At 43.0% G+C, this 18216-nt stretch overlaps 1 protein-coding gene across 2 annotated transcripts in view; it reads left to right on the top strand.

Moving 5' to 3' along the window:
• Positions 1 to 18216, top strand: part of LOC121536102 (kalirin) — a 253582-nt gene that overhangs the window by 70500 nt on the left and 164866 nt on the right. The window lies entirely within an intron of this gene.

The following is an 18216-nucleotide window of genomic DNA, read 5'->3' as shown; positions in this document are numbered from 1 at the left end:
TCACACCACAAACAATCACCCACATGCTCTTAAGGAAATCATGAACGTCATGGATACATTAGAACTAGTAGATATATGGAGGCTTAAATATCCTGATCTAGTGAGATATACATGGCGGAGACTCAATCAAGCTAGTCGTCTTGACCTCTTTCTTATCTCATTCTCTTTGGCACCAAAAGTTTTAAAAGTGTTGATAGGGGACAGAATGCGGTCGGACCATCATATAATTGGCATATACATTACTCTTACTGAATTTCCACGTGGTCGAGGATATTGGAAATTTTATCAAAGCCTATTGGATGATAATTTATTTTTAACTAGGACAAAGGAATTTATAACTGACTTTTTCCGACATAACATATGTACAGCAAATCCCCTTATTGTATGGGACACCTTTAAATGTGCCTTTAGATGCAATTCAGTACTCATCTCGAAAACAAAAGCAATTTAGGTCAAAAGAGTTTATACTAACAAAGGAAATAGAAAGTCTAGTAGAACAGATAGATGGCAATAAAAACTGTAACATAGAGGCTCAGAATAAATTAGAGGAAAAACTAAAAGAAATTGAGAAACTTATTCAAGAAAGATCAAGTGTAATATATTATAAAAAATAAAGCAAACTGGATGGAATATGGGGAAAAATGCACCAAATAATTTTTTTATCTTCAACATAGGAATGCTACCAAAAATAATTTAATGAAACTGGTTACACTTGACGGAGTAACCCATGATTCACCAAATTATATTTTGAAGGAGGAAACAAGGTACTTTAAGCATGTATTTTCGTTTCAGTTGCCTCCATCTCCTCTAACTGAAGCTAATTGTAGAGATTTCTTTTCTATTGATAATGTAAAATTAACAGCCAAACAGAAAGACTCATGTGAAGGTGAAATTAGGAGGAACTTCTGGATGCAATTAAAGACTTTAAGTCCGGGAAAACTCCAGGGTTGGATGGCAAACCAGTCGAAGTATACCAAACCTTATTTGATATACTAAGATTACCATTATTAGCATGTTTTAACCACTCCTATGTAAATGGTAGATTATCTGACACTCAAGAAGAAGGTCTGATCTCATTATTACTGAAACAGGATACAAGTGGAAAATATAAAGATCCAGTCCATTTAAAAAATTGGAGGCCCCTTACACTTCAGTGTTGTGATGCAAAAATTCTAGCAAATGTATAGCGCATAGAATTAAAAAGGTATTGTCGGATATTATTCATTCTAATCAGACAGTTTTTTTTACATGGAAGATACATTGGAGATAATATAAGGCAAGTATTGGAAACAATAGAACATTATGGAAAATCTGAGAAACCAGGCCTGCTATTCATAGCAGACTTCGAAAAGGCATTTGATAAAGTACGACTGGGGTTTATATATAAATGCCTGGAGCATTTCAATTTTGGTGAATATCTTTTATAATGGGTCAAAATCATGTATAGTAACCCTAGGTGTAAAATAGTAAATAATGGCTATTTCTCCGAAAGTTTTAAACTGTCAAGAGGAGTGAAACAAGGTTGTCCACTATCGGCATATCTATTTATTGTGGCCATCGAGATGTTAGCTATTAAAATCAGTTCCAACAATAATATCAGGGGATTAGAAATCCAGGGCTTAAAAACAAAGGTGTCATTGTACGCTGATGATTCATGTTTTCTTTTAAATCCACAACTAGAATCACTCCACAGCCTCATAGAGGATCTAGATACATTTTCAAACCTCTCTGGATTACAACCAAATTATGACAAATGTACTATATTATGTATTGGATCAATAAAAAATAAAAAATTTACATTGCCATGTAGTTTACCAATAAAATGGTCTGATGATGATGTGGATATACTCGGAATACATATCCCAAAGGAAATAAATGATCTCACTTCAATAAATTAAAATAGAAAGTTAGCAAAAATAGATAAGATCTTGCTACCATGGAAAGTACTCCTGAGTGGCGCAGTGGTCTAAGGCACTGCATCGCAGTGCAAACTGTGCCACTAGAGATCCTGGTTCGAATCCAGGCTCTGTCGCAGCCGGCCGCGACCGGGAGACTCATGGGCGGCGCACAATTGGCCCAGCGTCGTCCAGGGTAGGGGAGGGAATGGCCGGCAGGGATGTAGCTCAGTTGATAGAGCATGGCGTTTGCAACGCCAGGGTTGTGGGTTCGATTCCCACGGGGGGCCAGTATAAAAAAAATATGTATTCACTAACTGTAAGTCGCTCTGGATAAGAGCGTCTGCTAAATGACTAAAATGTAAAATGTAAAAATGAAAGGTGGGTGCCTGTCAATTTGTGGAAAAATCACCCTGATTAACTCTTTAGTATTATTCCAGTTGACCTATTTGCTTATGGTCTTGCCTACGCCTAGCGAACAGTTTTTTTAAAATTATATGAGAAAAAAATATTCCATTTTATTTGGAACAGCAAGCCAGACAAAATTAAACAGGCCTATTTATATAATGAATATGAATTCAGAGGACAGAAATTATTAAATATTAAAGCATTAGATCTATCACTAAAAGCTTCAGTCATACAAAAGTTATACTTAAATTCGAACTGGTTCTCTAGCAAATTAGTAAGATTGTCTCACCCAATGTTCAAGAATGGCCTTTTTCCCTTTATTCAGATTACAACCACTCACTTTCAGTTATTTGAAAAGGAAATCATCTCCCAAATATCACTATTTCTAAAACAAGCCATAGAAAGTTGGTTGCAATTTCAATTTAATCCTCCAGAAACGACAGAACAAATATTCAACAAATATTGTGGTTAAACTAAAATAGACTAATTGACCAAAACATTTTTTTTTTTTTTTTTTTACAAATTGTTTAAAAATGGTATAATCTTTGTAAATGATATCATCGGTAGGACTGGTGGAGTTATCTCGCACATGCAGCTAACAAAAACATATGGAAATGTCTGCTCTACCCAAAATTACCGCAAAAATGGAAGAGGAAAGTGTAAGGAGGAGAAAGTAAGGAACTTGTCTGTCGGCCTTGCATTAAAGAACATAAGGTTAAGGAAAACTGTGATAAATAAAAAAGTATATCAGTTTCATTTAAGGACCAAAGGATTGACAGCCGTCCCATATAGATTACAAAATAGTTGGGAAGAGATTTTTGACGTACCTATCCCATGGCATAGTGTTTATGAACTGATATGCAAAACGACACCGGATTCAAAACTTAGAATCTTTCAATTTAAATTAATATATACAATTCTTGCTACCAATAGAATGTTATTTATATGGGGGATACAATCTTCCCAGCTCTGCAGATTTTGCTGCGAAGAGACAGAATCATTAGATCATTTGTTTTGGTACTGTCCATTTGTAGCTTGTTTTTGGACACAGGTCCAGGAATGGCTAAAGGATTGCAATATTTACCTGGAGCTAACCCTGCAGATAGCACCACTGGGTGATCTGAAAAGTAATAGTCAATCGATCAATAACATAATAATACTGTTAGCAAAATTAGCACAATCTGTAGAAACAATGAGAATAGAAAGGTTCAGAACTTTTGTAAGACATCACAGTACAGTTGGAATATATATGGCAAATAGAAATCCTATATGGATGGTGTTAAAAGATAGATGGGAGGTGTTGAATGGAATTGAAGTATGGGACTAATAACAACTAACAACAAACAATAACAAGGTAACTAATAATGTAGGCACGCTGTGTCCATAATAAGTGTAGGTTGGGAGCTTTTGTGAAGGAGCACAGTTAGAAAGATATGGCATATAGAAGCAAACCGGATGGACAACATGAAAATGATCAGAGAGGTTGAGAGTAGAAGAAGTTCAGGAGAAAGAACAAACAAAATGTAATTATTGTAAAATTGACTGTGTCCATAAAATGTAGATAGTGGGTATGGGCTGGAAGTAGAGGCCTAGGCGTTGTTGTTCACTAGTTTACTCCAAGTGGGGAAAGGGTGGCGGGGTTAGAAAGTAATAAAGGGGAATATACTGTATATATATATTTTTAAGGATATGTATGTGTATGTATGTATGTGGGTGTGTATGTGTGTATATGTATATGTGTATGTATGTGTGTATGTATATATATATATGTATATATATATAAAAACATAGGGGATTGGAAGTGATGCAGACAATTACATTGATGGAAGTTACAATCTATCTGCAATATTAAGCTGATCTACCCCCCCCCCCCCCACCTCTGAGGGTTTAGAGCTTGAGGTAGTCACCTCATGGGAGTATGGCTAGACGGTACACTGTCCTTCTCTCAGCACATATGCAAGCTGCAGGCTAAGGTTAAATCTAGACTTAGTTTCCTCTATTGTAATCGCTCCTCTTTCACCCCAGCTGCCAAATGAACCCTGATTCAGATCACCATCCTACGCATGCTAGATTACGGAGACGTAATTTATAGATAGGCAAGATGTTCTTTACCATTCGGCCATCAGATTTGCCACCAATGCTCCTTATAGGACACATCACTGCACTCTATACTCTGTAAACTGGTAATCTCTGTATACCCGACGCAAGACCAACTGGTTGATGCTTATTTATAAAACCCTCTTAGGCGTCACTCGCCCCTGTCTGAGAGACCTACTGCAGGCCTCATCCTCCACATACAACATCCGTTCTGCCAGTCACATTCTGTTAAAGGTCCCCAAAGCACACACATCCCTGTGTCGCTCCTCTTCACAGTTCGCTGCCGCTAGCGACTGGAACGAGCTGCAAAAAACACTCAAACTGGACAGTTTTATCTCCATCTCTTCATTCAGACTCAATCATGGACAGTTACTGACACTTGTGGTTACTTTGCGTGATGTATTGTTGTCTCTACCTTCTTGCCCTTTGTGCTGTTGTCTGTGCCCAACAATATTTGTACCATGTTTGTGCTGCTACCATGTTGTGCTGCTGCCATGTTGTGTTGCTACCGTGTTGTTGTCATGCTGTGTTGCTACCATGATGTGTTGTCATGTGTTGCTGCCATGCTGTGTTGTTGTCTTAGGTCTCTCTTTATGTAGTGTTGTGGTGTCTCTCTTGTCGTGATGTGCGTTTTGTCCTACTTTTATTTATTTTTATCTCAGACCCCGTCCCCGCAGGAGGCCTTTTGCCTTTTGGTAGGCCGTCATTGTAAATAAGAATTTGTTTTTAACTGACTTGCCTAGTTCAATAAAGGTTAAATACATCTGTTGGTCACAGATACCTTAAGAAAATGGGCCTCACAATAGACCTCAGAAATTCGTCACGGCATCTCTGTGCATTCAAATTGCCATTGATAAAATGCAATTGTGTTCGTTGTCCGTAGCTTATGCCTGCCCATACCATAACACCACCACCACCACGGGACACTCTGTTCACGCTCGCCCACACGACGCCATACATGCTTTCTGCCATCTGCCCGGTACAGTTGAAACCGGTATTCATCTGTGAAGAGCACACTTCTCCAGCGTACCAGTGGCCATTGAAGGTGAGCAGTATCCCACTGAAGTCGGTTATGACGCCCACACGACGCCATACACGTGATCTGTAGTTGTGAGGCCAGTTGGACGTACTGCCAAATTCTCTAAAACGACGTTGGTAGAGACATTTAAATTCAACGGCAACAGCTCTGGTGGACATTCCTGCAGTCAGCATGCCAATTGCATGCTCCCTCAAAACTTGAGACATCTGTGGCATTGTGTTGTTTGACAAAACAGCACATTTTAGAGTGGCCTTTTATTGTCCCCAGCACAACTTTTGTAATGATCATGCTGTTTAATCAGCTTCTTGATATGCTACATCTGTCTGGTGGATGGATTATCTTGGCAAAAGAGAAATGCTCACTAACAGGGATGTAAACAAATTTGTGCACAAAATTTGAGAGAAATAAGCTTTTTGTTGGTATGGACAATTTCTGGGATCTTTTATTTCAGCTCATGAAACATGGGACCAACACTTTACATGTTGCGTTTATATTTTTGTTCAGTGTAATTGACGTTCGTTACAGTTCCTTTGTGTGCTTTGTCTAATTGACTTTTATGATGCCTGTACGCATCTTTCTTTCTACAAAAGGTTAATAGATACACTGTATGATATAAATAGCTAGCCATGCCGAACAGCGATTGTTAAAATGCAGGTGCTTGATCCTCCGCGGAGCAGCAGCGTTCTCAGGACAATAGAGCTCAGGCAGGGAAGCGTAACACTGTCTGTGTCCCAAATGGCACCCTATTCCCTTTATAGTGCACTGCTGTTGACCAGGGCTCAATAGGGTACCTATAGGGCTCTAGTCAAAAGTAGTGCACTATATAGGGAACAGGGTGCCATTTGCAACGTATCCACTGTGATTGTTCTGCTTGAATCTGCTCTACTCTGTTTATCAGACGTTGCCTATTTTACATCTCATTAAGGAGAACTAAGGGGAACTTATCAAGCAGCAGGTAAAGGGGGACTATTCCTCTGATCATGTGTTTCCGAGATGAATGTGATCTCCTGATACTCCTCTGCACCTCTGTCATTGACTGCTAGTTTGTCTTCATGAATTAGCAGCCCGATTTCCCCAAAGACCAGGTTGCATTTCGATTCCCATTATTGCATAATCGATCGTACATAAGCATCCACTCTGACATTTTCTCTTGTTCCTTACTGTGGGAGACAATGCGCTCATCTGCGTCCCAAATGGCACCCTATTCCCTATGTAGTGCACCCTATTCCCTACAGGCCCTGGTCAAAAATAGTGCACTACATAGGAAATAGGGTGCCATCAAGTAGTAATCCATATAGGGGTGGCTTATTCCAGCCCCAGATCCTGGGCCATTGCACACGTGTTACAGCGTGGTCTAGCATCCACCATTGATTGAGCTTGTTCAGAGCAGGGTTGAGTTCATTAGGCACCAAACAAAGAAAAAAAACTGATTGAAACATATTTCGTTGCAATACATTTTGCTACGGTGTGCCATAATGAAGACGACCCAGAAAAGGAGACCCATAGGGTTTTAGCATGTCTCCATCTCTTCAGGAACCACAGGAGAGGCAGGAAGGCCCTCCTTCTATTAGGATCCTCCCCCGCAGAGCCATTATTCCTGCCTATGAAAAGCCCCCGCCATGTTTTTGTTGTATTGGAGCTCTTTGGGGAGGTTTGCAACACAAGTGAGGCTGGCCCTCTCTCCTCTCCTGTTCTCCGTTGTGTTGATCCGATTTATCCGATTCCCCTCCAACACTGTTGCTGAGATTCTGTAGCCTAGGGTAATATTGGGCCTCCTGGTGGGACATTGATCATTTCCTCATCCCCCCTTTCCTCTCTTTCCTCTCCTCTCTCACATCCAGCTCCATCCCCTGCTGCACTCCTCCTCTCCTCTCTGTTTATTCCTCTCCTGTCAGTTTTCCCTCCTCTTCTCTGCATAAATGAGGGGCGAAGACTCGTTGATGGATCGTTGACTTCCTCAAAGACGTGTGTCAAGGTCTCTGGCATGGCGACCAGCTGTCACAGTGGAGAGAGGGAGAGAGAAAGACAGAGCGAGAGAGAGAGAGCGAGAGAGAGAGAGAGAGAGAGAAGGGGGAGAGCAGATTATGTGGAGGAGGGGGAGGGAGATGGAGAAAGAAGGAGGGGGAGGGAGATGGAGAAAGAAGGAGGGGGAGGGAGATGGAGAAAGAAGGAGAGGGAGAGAGCTGGGGAAAGGGCAGCCAGGGCCAACACAGCTCTCTCTCTCTCCCTCTCCTCTCCCTCTCTCTGCCTCAGGGACTTTGCCGCCTGATTTCTATGAGATGTAATCATGCCTTTAATTTGTTATGACCCGTCATTTGCATGTATTTCTCCTCTGAGCCAGAATGTGTTTTCATACCAGATGCTTATCCCTCGCCGTCATTCAGCCTATGCCAGATAGCAAGCCCTCGCCTCCTTCGCCTCCCCTTCCCCTTCCCCTCCTTCTTTCTCCATCTCCCTCCCCCTCCTTCTTTCTCCATCTCCCTCCCCCTCCTTCTTCCTCCATCTCCCTCCCCCTCCTTCTTTCTCCATCTCCCTCCCCCCCTTCTTTCTCCATCTCCCTCCCCCTCCTTCTTTCTCCATCTCCCTCCCCCCTCCTTCTTTCTCCATCTCCCTCCCCCTCCTTCTTTCTCCATCTCCCTCCCCCTCCTTCTTTCTCCATCTCCCTCCCCCTCCTTCTTTCTCCATCTCCCTCCCCCTCCTTTCTCCATCTCCCTCCCCCTCCTTCTCGCTGCCTCGTTCTTGAGTCCTTGCTCTTTCCAGGAAAATAAACACTGCCTGATAAAAGGGATTGTAGCATTTCACTGACATTGTTACGTTGTTTTGTAAGGCAAATGGGGTTCGTCAAAGGCGTTGATCTTGTCAGCATGTGCGTTAGTCTGGCTTTTAAAAGCACATTAGGATGTTGTAGTGAATTGATGATTAGCAGCATAGACCTGTGTTTTTTCTCTGTTTTTCCTCAGTCTGGATTGGCTTGGCAGCGTGTCAGTGTTTTGCCTCATGGGGCTCTGAGGCTGGTGGTTAGGGGTTAGTGGCCTAGCTGGGTATTCCTCTGGGTTCTGGGTGGTGGGGTGAGAAGGTCTGGCAGGCTGGGCCCTGGTCTAGGCAGCCTGGGGTGAGACAGCCAGTGAAGGATTGGCAGCTGTGACATTGGCTTCTGTTCCAGGCTGGCTGGCTGGCTACAGATACAGCATAAATAGCATCCCTGATCAAATCCTTAGAGACTCTATGCTGGATGCATGTGCTCCAGCTCACATGTCCTTGTTAGTGGAACATTTTGAAAAAGTAGTGCACTATATAGGGAATAGGGTGCCATTTGAGACACAGACATACTGTTTTACAGTAATAGCAACAGAGCTGAACTGTCGAGGTGGCATGTACCACATACGCCATATTCGACCATGTTATGACAGTGATCGTTAACATACTGTAGAGGCCTATGCTTTGTACGGATTTCTCAACGTTTAGTTTGATTTTCTTGTCATATTTTCTTGTCCCTCTGGTAAAAACAAAAAACTTGCATAATTGTTTTAGGAATGTGAAATATTTGAGTAGCAAGAATAGATTTTCCCATGATCCTACTGTAGGGCTCTCATTAAGTTCAAGACCTGAATATTTTGCTTTGAGAAAGCACACATGCTGCTGCCAGAGCATGTCCAAATGACAATGATTTCTTACTTACCATCTAGAACTATACTACTCTTGGCTTTAAAAGTGATCTTGTTCGAAAGCCGCCCTTGGGATAATAATATCTGGTTTGGTCGTATGGTCACTTGTTCCAGTTTTTATGGTATTCATTTTTGAGCGAACCTTGACTCTCAGCCCGTATGACATGTAATGTCTGAAAGATTTACCTCTGAATGATATGCTGCAGACTGTAGAATAGAGTATTCAGAAATATTTGCTATCATTCACCCAACATATACACACATTATACGTTTTTTTAGAGCATCAGGCACATTTGAGAAATCAGGGGGCCTGCCCTGTCCCCTAATGTAGCGTTTGAAAACACTACAATTGAACAATGGTGATTTAGTGGGAATAAATGGGGATGTATTTAGGAGGTTTTTACTGTCTTCAACCCAATGTGTTCTGGGTAAAGGATTAGACACAGAGCCCTTTTGTGCTGCATCCAGGATCGAATGCAAACCAATTTGGTCTGGCAGCGCTCTATTCATTACCCAATCAGGGGTTCACGTCAGTGACTGGGTCGTGTTGTGGGCCGGGCCTGTGTCTGATCCGAGATCCCCTTAAACCCCCCTTTGTTTGGCAAGTCCATATTACATATAAAATCCTCACAGTGGTGTGTGATTGTGAGGAGGCTGGGGCTGGGTCTCTAACTCAATGCTTTATCTCAGAGGGAGGAGGCGGGGCTTGACCTGGTTTTCTTTGTGGATGCGTTGCTATGGGAAACCATCGTCTCAGCCAATGAGAGGGTGTTTCTGGAGGAGGGCAGATGAAACAAAGCAGCAGTGCAGCTAGACGACAAGGAGACAATGAGCCTGTCTGGCTCTGCTCAGACATACTGACTGAGGCTGAGTCCCAAATGGCACCCTATTCCCTATATAGTGCACTACCTTTAACCAAGGCCCATATGGAATAGGGTGCCATTAGGGACACAAACACGGTCTGTGCCCCCCTGTTCATTGTCTCAGTTGTCAGGCTAACACTGTGTTTGGTGTAGTAGTTTACTGCCGTAGTCAATTCAAACATAATTTGTACATTGTGGAGTTTTCGCAGTAAAGTGAACGGTGTGGAACAACAATTATTGGAGTTGCCAGAGCATGTCAATCTGTTGATTTGTTATTGTAATTCATGAGTGTATTTTAATCAGCTTCAATTTTCAAAATTTTACCTCTTAACACCTGGCCCTCTCAATAGCTAGAAATATGGAATGCCTGATTCTCTAGGTTAGATTAGTAGTCAATGTACATGTACATGTATTTACTTTGGCTTTCCCTAGATGGACCCAAATGGAATTCCTCTTGCTTTTGCACAATTTTGACCTTCTCCCTTCTTTGTACTGGCCTCAGTAAAAATGTTCTGATAAAAATCATGTTCCTTGCCTTTATAATCAATGATCAGTGAAAATTCTAACAAATTGAACAAAGAAGGCCTATTTATCTCCTGATATGTTGTCTCTGATCATGGGTCATTATTATTCCCTGATCCAAAGATGTGTTGAAGTGATTCCATTGTAACATGATTACATGACATGTGATGTGTCCTAAATGGTACCCTATTCACTATATATTGCACTACTTTTGATAAGAGCCCTGGTCAAAACTAGTGCAATATATAGGGAATAGGGTACCATTTTTGACGTAACCTAGGAATTTTTGACGTTTTGCCCATAATTCCATGCTATTCAGAAAATGATTGGACATTGTTACTCAGTACTCAGTGTCAATCAGATTAATTGCTTTGATGAATTTACATTTTCAAACAAACTACTATTCCATTGAAGCCAATTTGACATTAATTAAAAAGACAAACAGCTCGTTTTCATGTTAGTGACGATTGGCTCAAAGTGAATCATGTGCCAAATTATATTAGCCTAACTAAATTTGTCCAATAAGAAACTCTTGTTTTGTTGCAAACCGTTTTCTGTTGCAAAATGTTTTGCTACAGTGTGCACTAATGAATACACCCATTGTGTGTTTCTATGGCATCAGCTATACATCAATGTTGTCTGAATGAAAACAAGGATATGTTGTGTTTTGTAATGAGGTGTTGCAGGCCATCTATGCACAAACTGCATACTGATTGAATTGAGCTCTTGGTACAGTTGTAGTCTACAACCCAAATGCATAACCCTACATAGTCCACTACTTTTGATCAGAGCCCTATGGACCCTGGTCAAAAGTAGTGCACTTTATATGGAATAGGGTGCCATTTGGGACTCATCCTTAGTCTGTGTGACCGATGAACCATTAAAGGAGTTATGCTGCTTTTTAAAGGTCTACCATCATTTCCTCTCCTCCTCCAGTCATATTGGTGTGTGCTTAAGGTAAATGTAGCCTAATTACTCACAAAGGGAATTGAGAAAGTGCCTAAACTCATCCACCCTGCGGAGGTGCTTTGACATTATATATTAAAGTGAGTGAGTCATCATTGCTGTCTGTCTCAGGCTCTGAGGAAGGCACTTACTCCCCACAATAAATTTAACATGCGTAGTTATGGAGGATAGGTTTTAGGTTTTAATGCAATCATTCATAGTGAAGGTCGTAAGCATAAAGAATGCCTTTAAAATGTATCAGAAACAGATTGGAGAGAAAAGGGGGCCTCTCGAGTGCACACATGGTAACAGACAGTAACCCCCCCCCACTCACTCTCTCTCTCTCTCCCCATCCCCCTCTCTCTCTACTTGTCCTGATGTCCTGTTGGTCCTTCTGCTCCCCAGCTGTCAGGCAACAGATAGCTCTCCTAATGATTTACTCCAAACTTCAAACGCAGACGGCTGATGTTTGTGACACTCCGGTGCACACTACCACATGTTTTGGTCTGCTTTCGAGAAGTAATGATGGTGGCATCTCGCCATTAGATGCGTCCTTATCAAGTAATGTCACTGCACACTTATTTCTAAGACTTTATAACCGAAAGCAATAATAATTAAACTACTTTATTTGACAAAGTGAAGTATTTGGGGCGGCAGGTAGCTTAGTGGTTAAGAGCGTTGTGCCAGTAACCGAAAGGTTGCTGGTTCTAATCCCGAGCCGACTAGGTGAAAAATCTGTCGATGTGCCCTTGAGCAAGGCACTTAACCCTAATTGATCCTATAAGTCGCTCTGGATAAGAGCATCTGCTAAATGACTAAAATGTATTTGAAAACATTTTTGTAATGATTTGGCCTTGAGTCCCAAATGGCACCATATTCCCTTCATAGAGCACTACAAAATGTAGGGAATACGGTGCCATTTGGGACACATTCCATAGTCATTCTGGTGAAGATGTAGTGTGTCATGGACAGGTTGTACCTGTGGAGTGCACTTCCTCTGTCTTCACTGTGCACCACAGGTCAGGATGAAGAATGCCTCTGGTGTTTTATGGTTATCCGGGTTAGAAGGTGAGGACAACAGGGAGAATCTGATATCCAGAGCTGGGTCCTCCTCCCTCCCTCCTCTCCTTCTCTCTCTGGATCCCAGGACAGAGAAGTATTTACAAGGCTCTGTGGGATTGGAGGGCTGTCTGCCTCCTCTGCCTGCCAGACTGCTTCACTCCACTGTCCATCCTGCCTGGTGCTCCAGCCCTCAGCCATCTGACAGCCCATGTCAGGAACAGGCAGTAAGACGTCAAGTCAACTCCATGGGAGGGGAGCTCTCTCTGAGAGGCAAACAGATTCATCCTGTCTTCTTCTTTGCTTCCATCTACTCTGTACTGCTGAGATAGCACTCTACTCTGGATACTCTGGAATGTTCTTTGGAATGTGTGGTTGGTAAATCATGTTCTGTGAAGAGGCTGTGTCTCATAGCCACAGCAGGCGATGGTGGACATGTGCGCTTTGTTTTCTGAATCCTGCCACTTTTGGACACGGTGGACTCTAGCGGAGAGGGTTTCATAACACACCAGACGGTCGTCCAGCTGAACGAACTGAGAGTCCTGGAGGGAGGGAGGGAGGGAGAGAGAGAGAGAGAGAGAGAGAGAGAGAGAGAGAGAGAGAGAGAGAGAGAGAGAGAGAGAGAGAGAGAGAGAGAGAGAGAGAGAGAGAGAGAGAGAGAGAGAGATAGATAGATAGATAGATAGATAGATAGATAGATAGATAGATAGATAGATAGATAGATAGATAGATAGATCATATGGCTTTGTTGCTCAATGCTCAAACAATGTGGGGCCGTAGGGACAAGTCACCTTATCCAATAGAAATCAACAGGAAACGAGTACATACTTATTGATTTGGTATCTAGAAGTAATGACTCGTTGCTGGGCGGTTTTCTTGGTCATTGATGTTGCACATGCTATGCTCTGATTGGCTGCTCTATATTGGACTAGGCAAACCACCACATATTTTGGTCAGATTGTGCAGATATTGAGTTGGAATGTAGTGAGCTTTTTCAATTTTTGGTTGATTTTGATCTCACGGATAGTAAATCCGTAGCTCGGTCTAGGAATTTGAGATTGGCTACATTTCTCCAGCAACCCCATCCATCAGCTGTTTACCCAAAAAAGTGACGGGGTGACCGCTTTGTTGTTTATTGAATCCCATATTGCCCCTTTAACAATAGGAGAGTCGAGAGCATCATGTTGACTCAAAAATTATTCAAAGTCATGTCCCCCCCGTCCTTGACTTTTCCTAAAAAAGTCTATGTAACACACTGCCATTGTTAGAATCTTAATATCACGAACAGAATTTGGGTTATAATCAGTTTTAAGAGGTCATTTCCCCCCCCTGCCACTCATTCACCACCACTCATTCACTGGCAGTCAGCCTGCGCAGCTGATGATGGCCCATTGAAACTATATCTAAACTAATTTCACAAGTGGGGGAAGGGTTGTCAAAACTCCAAAACAGTTGACATGTCATTACATCAAGAGACATGCAAAACGGAACACACCGCCATGCAATCTCCATAGACAAAGTCAGTTGGTCAAATTCAGTCAGTTGGTCAAATTACTGCCCTGCTAGAGCTGCCACGGTCAACTGTAAGTGCTGTTATTGTGAAGTGGAAACGTCTAGGAGCAACAAAGGTTCAGCCGCGAAGTGGTAGGCCACACAAGCTCACAGAACGGGACTACCGAGTGCTGAAGCGCGTAGCGCGTAAAAATCATCTGTCCTCGGTTGCAACACTCACTACCGAGTTCAAAACTGCCTCTGGAAGCAACGTCAGCACAAAAACTGTTAGTCGGGAGCTTAATGAAATGGGTTTCCATGGCCGAGCAGCCGCACACAAGCCTAAGATCACCATGCGCAATGCCAAGCGTCGGCTGGAGTGGTGTAAAGCTCGCCGCCATTGGACTCTGGAGCAGTGGAAATGCGTTCTCTGGAATGATACATCACGCTTCACCATCTGGCAGTCCGACGGACGAATCTGGGTTTGGCAGGTGCCAGGAGAACACTACCTGCCCCAATGCATAGAGCCAATTGTAAAGTTTGGCCCGGCCTGTGGTGCGCGTCTCCAGTCCGGCCCGGCCTGTTCCTGCGTCTCGCACCAAGCCAGTGGTGTGCGTCGCCAGTCCGGCCCGGCCTGTTCCTGCTCCTCGCACCAGACCAGTGGTGCGTGTGTCCAGTCCAGCACGGCCCGTGCCCGTTCCGGAGTCAGAGCAGTCCGCTCCACCGGGGTCTAGTCCAGCTCCGGTCAGCGGCTCCACTCCGGAGCCAGAGCAGTCTGCTCCACCGGTGCCTGATCCAGCTACGGTCAGCTGCTCCACTCCGGAGTCAGAGCAGTCCACTCCACCGGTGCCCGGTCCAGCTCTGGTCAGCGGCTCCAGTCCAGACCATGACGTCAGCCCCTCTCCAGGTTCGGGGTCTCCCACACCAGGGTCCAGACAGGGCCTGGCGTATCGTGGGAGGAAGGAGAGGGGAAGCAGCGCGCCGAGGTCCAGACCAGACCAGGGGCGCAACAGGGAGGCGGAGAGTAAGAGGTCGTCACGCCCGGAGCCGGATCCCTACCCTGTTATGTTTATGTTGTGCGGTCGGAGTCCGCACCTTTGGGAGGGGGTACTGTCACGCCCTAACTCAGGGGACGCTTATATGTTGAGTCAGGGTGTGAATGTTCTATGTTGTTGTATCTAGTATGTGTATTTCTATGTTGGCCGGTGTGGTTCCCAATCAGAGGCAGCTGTCGCTCGTTGTCTCTGATTGGGGACAGAGCCTATTGGCACTGTCTAGTTGTGGGATCTTGTTCCGTGAAAGGTATGTTGTGTGTTCTACCTTGGACTTCACGTTTCGTTTCGGTTGTTGTTTTGTAGGTTGTTTATTCGTTGTCAATAAACATGTATGCATATCACGCTGCGCCTTGGTCTGACCCGTCCATAAACGAACGTGACAAGTCCATACAGAAATGGTTTGTCGAGATCGGTGTGGAAGAACTTGACTGGCCTGCACAGAGCCCTGACCTCAACTCCATCGAACACCTTTGGAACGCCGACTGCAAGCCAGGCCTAATTGCCCAACATCAGTGCCCGACTTCACTAATGCTCTTGTGGCTGAATGTAAGCAAGTCTCCGCAGTAATGTTCCAACATCTAGTGGAAAGCCTTCCAAGAAGAGTGGAGGCTGTTACAGCAGCAAAGGGGGGACCAAGTTCATATTAATGCCCATGATTTTGCAATGAGATGTTCAACAAGCAGCTGTCTATATACTTTTGGTCATGTAGTGTATACAGTGGGGGAAAAAAGTATTTAGTCAGCCACCAATTGTGCAAGTTCTCCCACTTAAAAAGATGAGAGAGGCCTGTAATTTTCATCATAGGTACACGTCAACTATGACAGACAAATTGAGAAAAGAAAATCCAGAAAATCACATTGTAGGATTTTTTATGAATTTATTTGCAAATTATGGTGGAAAATAAGTATTTGGTCACCTACAAACAAGCAAGATTTCTGGCTCTTACAGACCTGTAACTTCTTCTTTAAGAGGCTCCTCTGTCCTCCACTCGTTACCTGTATTAAGGGCACCTGTTTGAACTTGTTATCAGTATAAAAGACACATGTCCACAACCTCAAACAGTCACACTCAAAACTCCACTATGGCCAAGACCAAAGAGCTGTCAAAGGACACCAGAAACAAAATTGTAGACCTGCACCAGGCTGGGAAGACTGAATCTGCAATAGGTAAGCAGCTTGGTTTGAAGAAATCAACTGTGGGAGCAATTATTAGGAAATGGAAGACATACAAGACCACTGATAATCTCCCTCGATCTGGGGCTCCACGCAAGATCTCACCCCGTGGGGTCAAAATGATCACAAGAACGGTGAGCAAAAATCCCAGAACCACACGGGGGGGACCTAGTGAATGACCTGCAGAGAGCTGGGACCAAAGGAACAACGCCTACCATCAGTAACACACTACGCCGCCAGGGACTCAAATCCTGCAGTGCCAGACGTGTCCCCCTGCTTAAGCCAGTACATGTCCAGGCCCATCTGAAGTTTACTAGAGTGCATTTGGATGATCCAGAAGAGGATTGGGAGAATGTCATATGGTCAGATGAAACCAAAATAGAACTTTTTGGTAAAAACTCAACTCGTCGTGTTTGGAGGACAAAGAATGCTGAGTTGCATCCAAAGAACACCATACCTACTGTGAAGCATGGGGGTGGAAACATCATGCTTTGGGGCTGTTTTTCTGCAAAGGGACCAGGACGACTGATCCGTGTAAAGGAAAGAATGAATGGGGCCATGTATCGTGAGATTTTGAGTGAAAACCTCCTTCCATCAGCAAGGACATTGAAGATGAAACGTGGCTGGGTCTTTCAGCATGACAATGATCCCAAACAAACCGCCCGGGCAACGAAGGAGTGGCTTCGTAAGAAGCATTTCAAGGTCCCGGAGTGGCCTAGCCAGTCTCCAGATCTCAACCCCATAGAAAATCTTTGGAGGGAGTTGAAAGTCCATGTTGCCCAGCGACAGCCCCAAAACATCACTGCTCTAGAGGAGATCTGCATGGAGGAATGGGCCAAAATACCAGCAACAGTGTGTGAAAACCTTGTGAAGACTTACAGAAAACGTTTGACCTGTGTCATTGCCAACAAAGGGTATATAACAAAGTATTGAGAAACTTTTGTTATTGACCAAATACTTATTTTCCACCATAATTTGCAAATAAATTCATTAAAAATCCTACAATGTGATTTTCTGGATTTTTTTCTCTCATTTTGTCTGTCATAGTTGACGTGTACCTATGATGAAAATTACAGGCCTCTCTCATCTTTTTAAGTGGGAGAACTTGCACAATTGGTGGCTGACTAAATACTTTTTTCCCCCACTGTATGAACATTGAGTGCCCTCCGTAATTATTGGGAGAGTGACACATAATTGGGACAGTGCCACATGTTTTGTTGTTTTGGCACTGTAATCCAGCACATTGCATTTGAAATGATAGCATGACTATGAAGTTTAAGTTCAGACTGTCAGCTTTCATTTGAGGGTATTGCCATCCATATCGGGTGAACAGTTTAGAAATTACAGCACTTTTTGTACATAGTCCCCCCAGTTTAGAAATTACAGCACTTTTTGTACATAGTCCCCCCATTTTAGGTGACCAAAAGTATTTGGACAAATTCACTATGTGTATTAAAATAGTCAAAAGTTTAATATTTGGTCCCGTATTCCTAGCACAAAATGATATTTGATGCATTTGCTATTTGTTTTGGTTGTGTTTCAGATTATTTTGTGCCCAATAGAAATGAATGGTAAATAATGTATTGTGTCATTTTATAATAAGTTTCTAAACACTTCTACATTAATGTGGATGCTACCATGATTATGGATAGTCCTGAATGAATCGTGAATAATGATGAATGAGAAAGTTAAAGACGCACAAATATCATACCCCCAAGACATGCTAACCTCTCATTACAATAACAGGGGAGGTTAGCATTTTGGGGGGGTACGATATTTGTTTGTCTGTAACTTTCTCAGTGCATTATTCAAGACCGGTTTTTAATTTGTACACATAGCCTACAGTTACATAAACTAATGAAAATACTATTGTGTTATTTGAAACAAAGTGTCTTTCATATTCTGTTACCGAAGACATTCATAAACACAACCCAATGATCATTTTTGCGGTAGCATATATGAAATGTATTTATTAGACTGTTAGAATGTTGACGCCCAAAAGACT

The sequence above is a fragment of the Coregonus clupeaformis genome, chromosome 23, assembly GCF_020615455.1.
Source record: "Coregonus clupeaformis isolate EN_2021a chromosome 23, ASM2061545v1, whole genome shotgun sequence".
Taxonomy (NCBI): Eukaryota; Metazoa; Chordata; class Actinopteri; order Salmoniformes; family Salmonidae; genus Coregonus; species Coregonus clupeaformis.
This window is presented reverse-complemented; position numbering and strand designations above follow the sequence as displayed.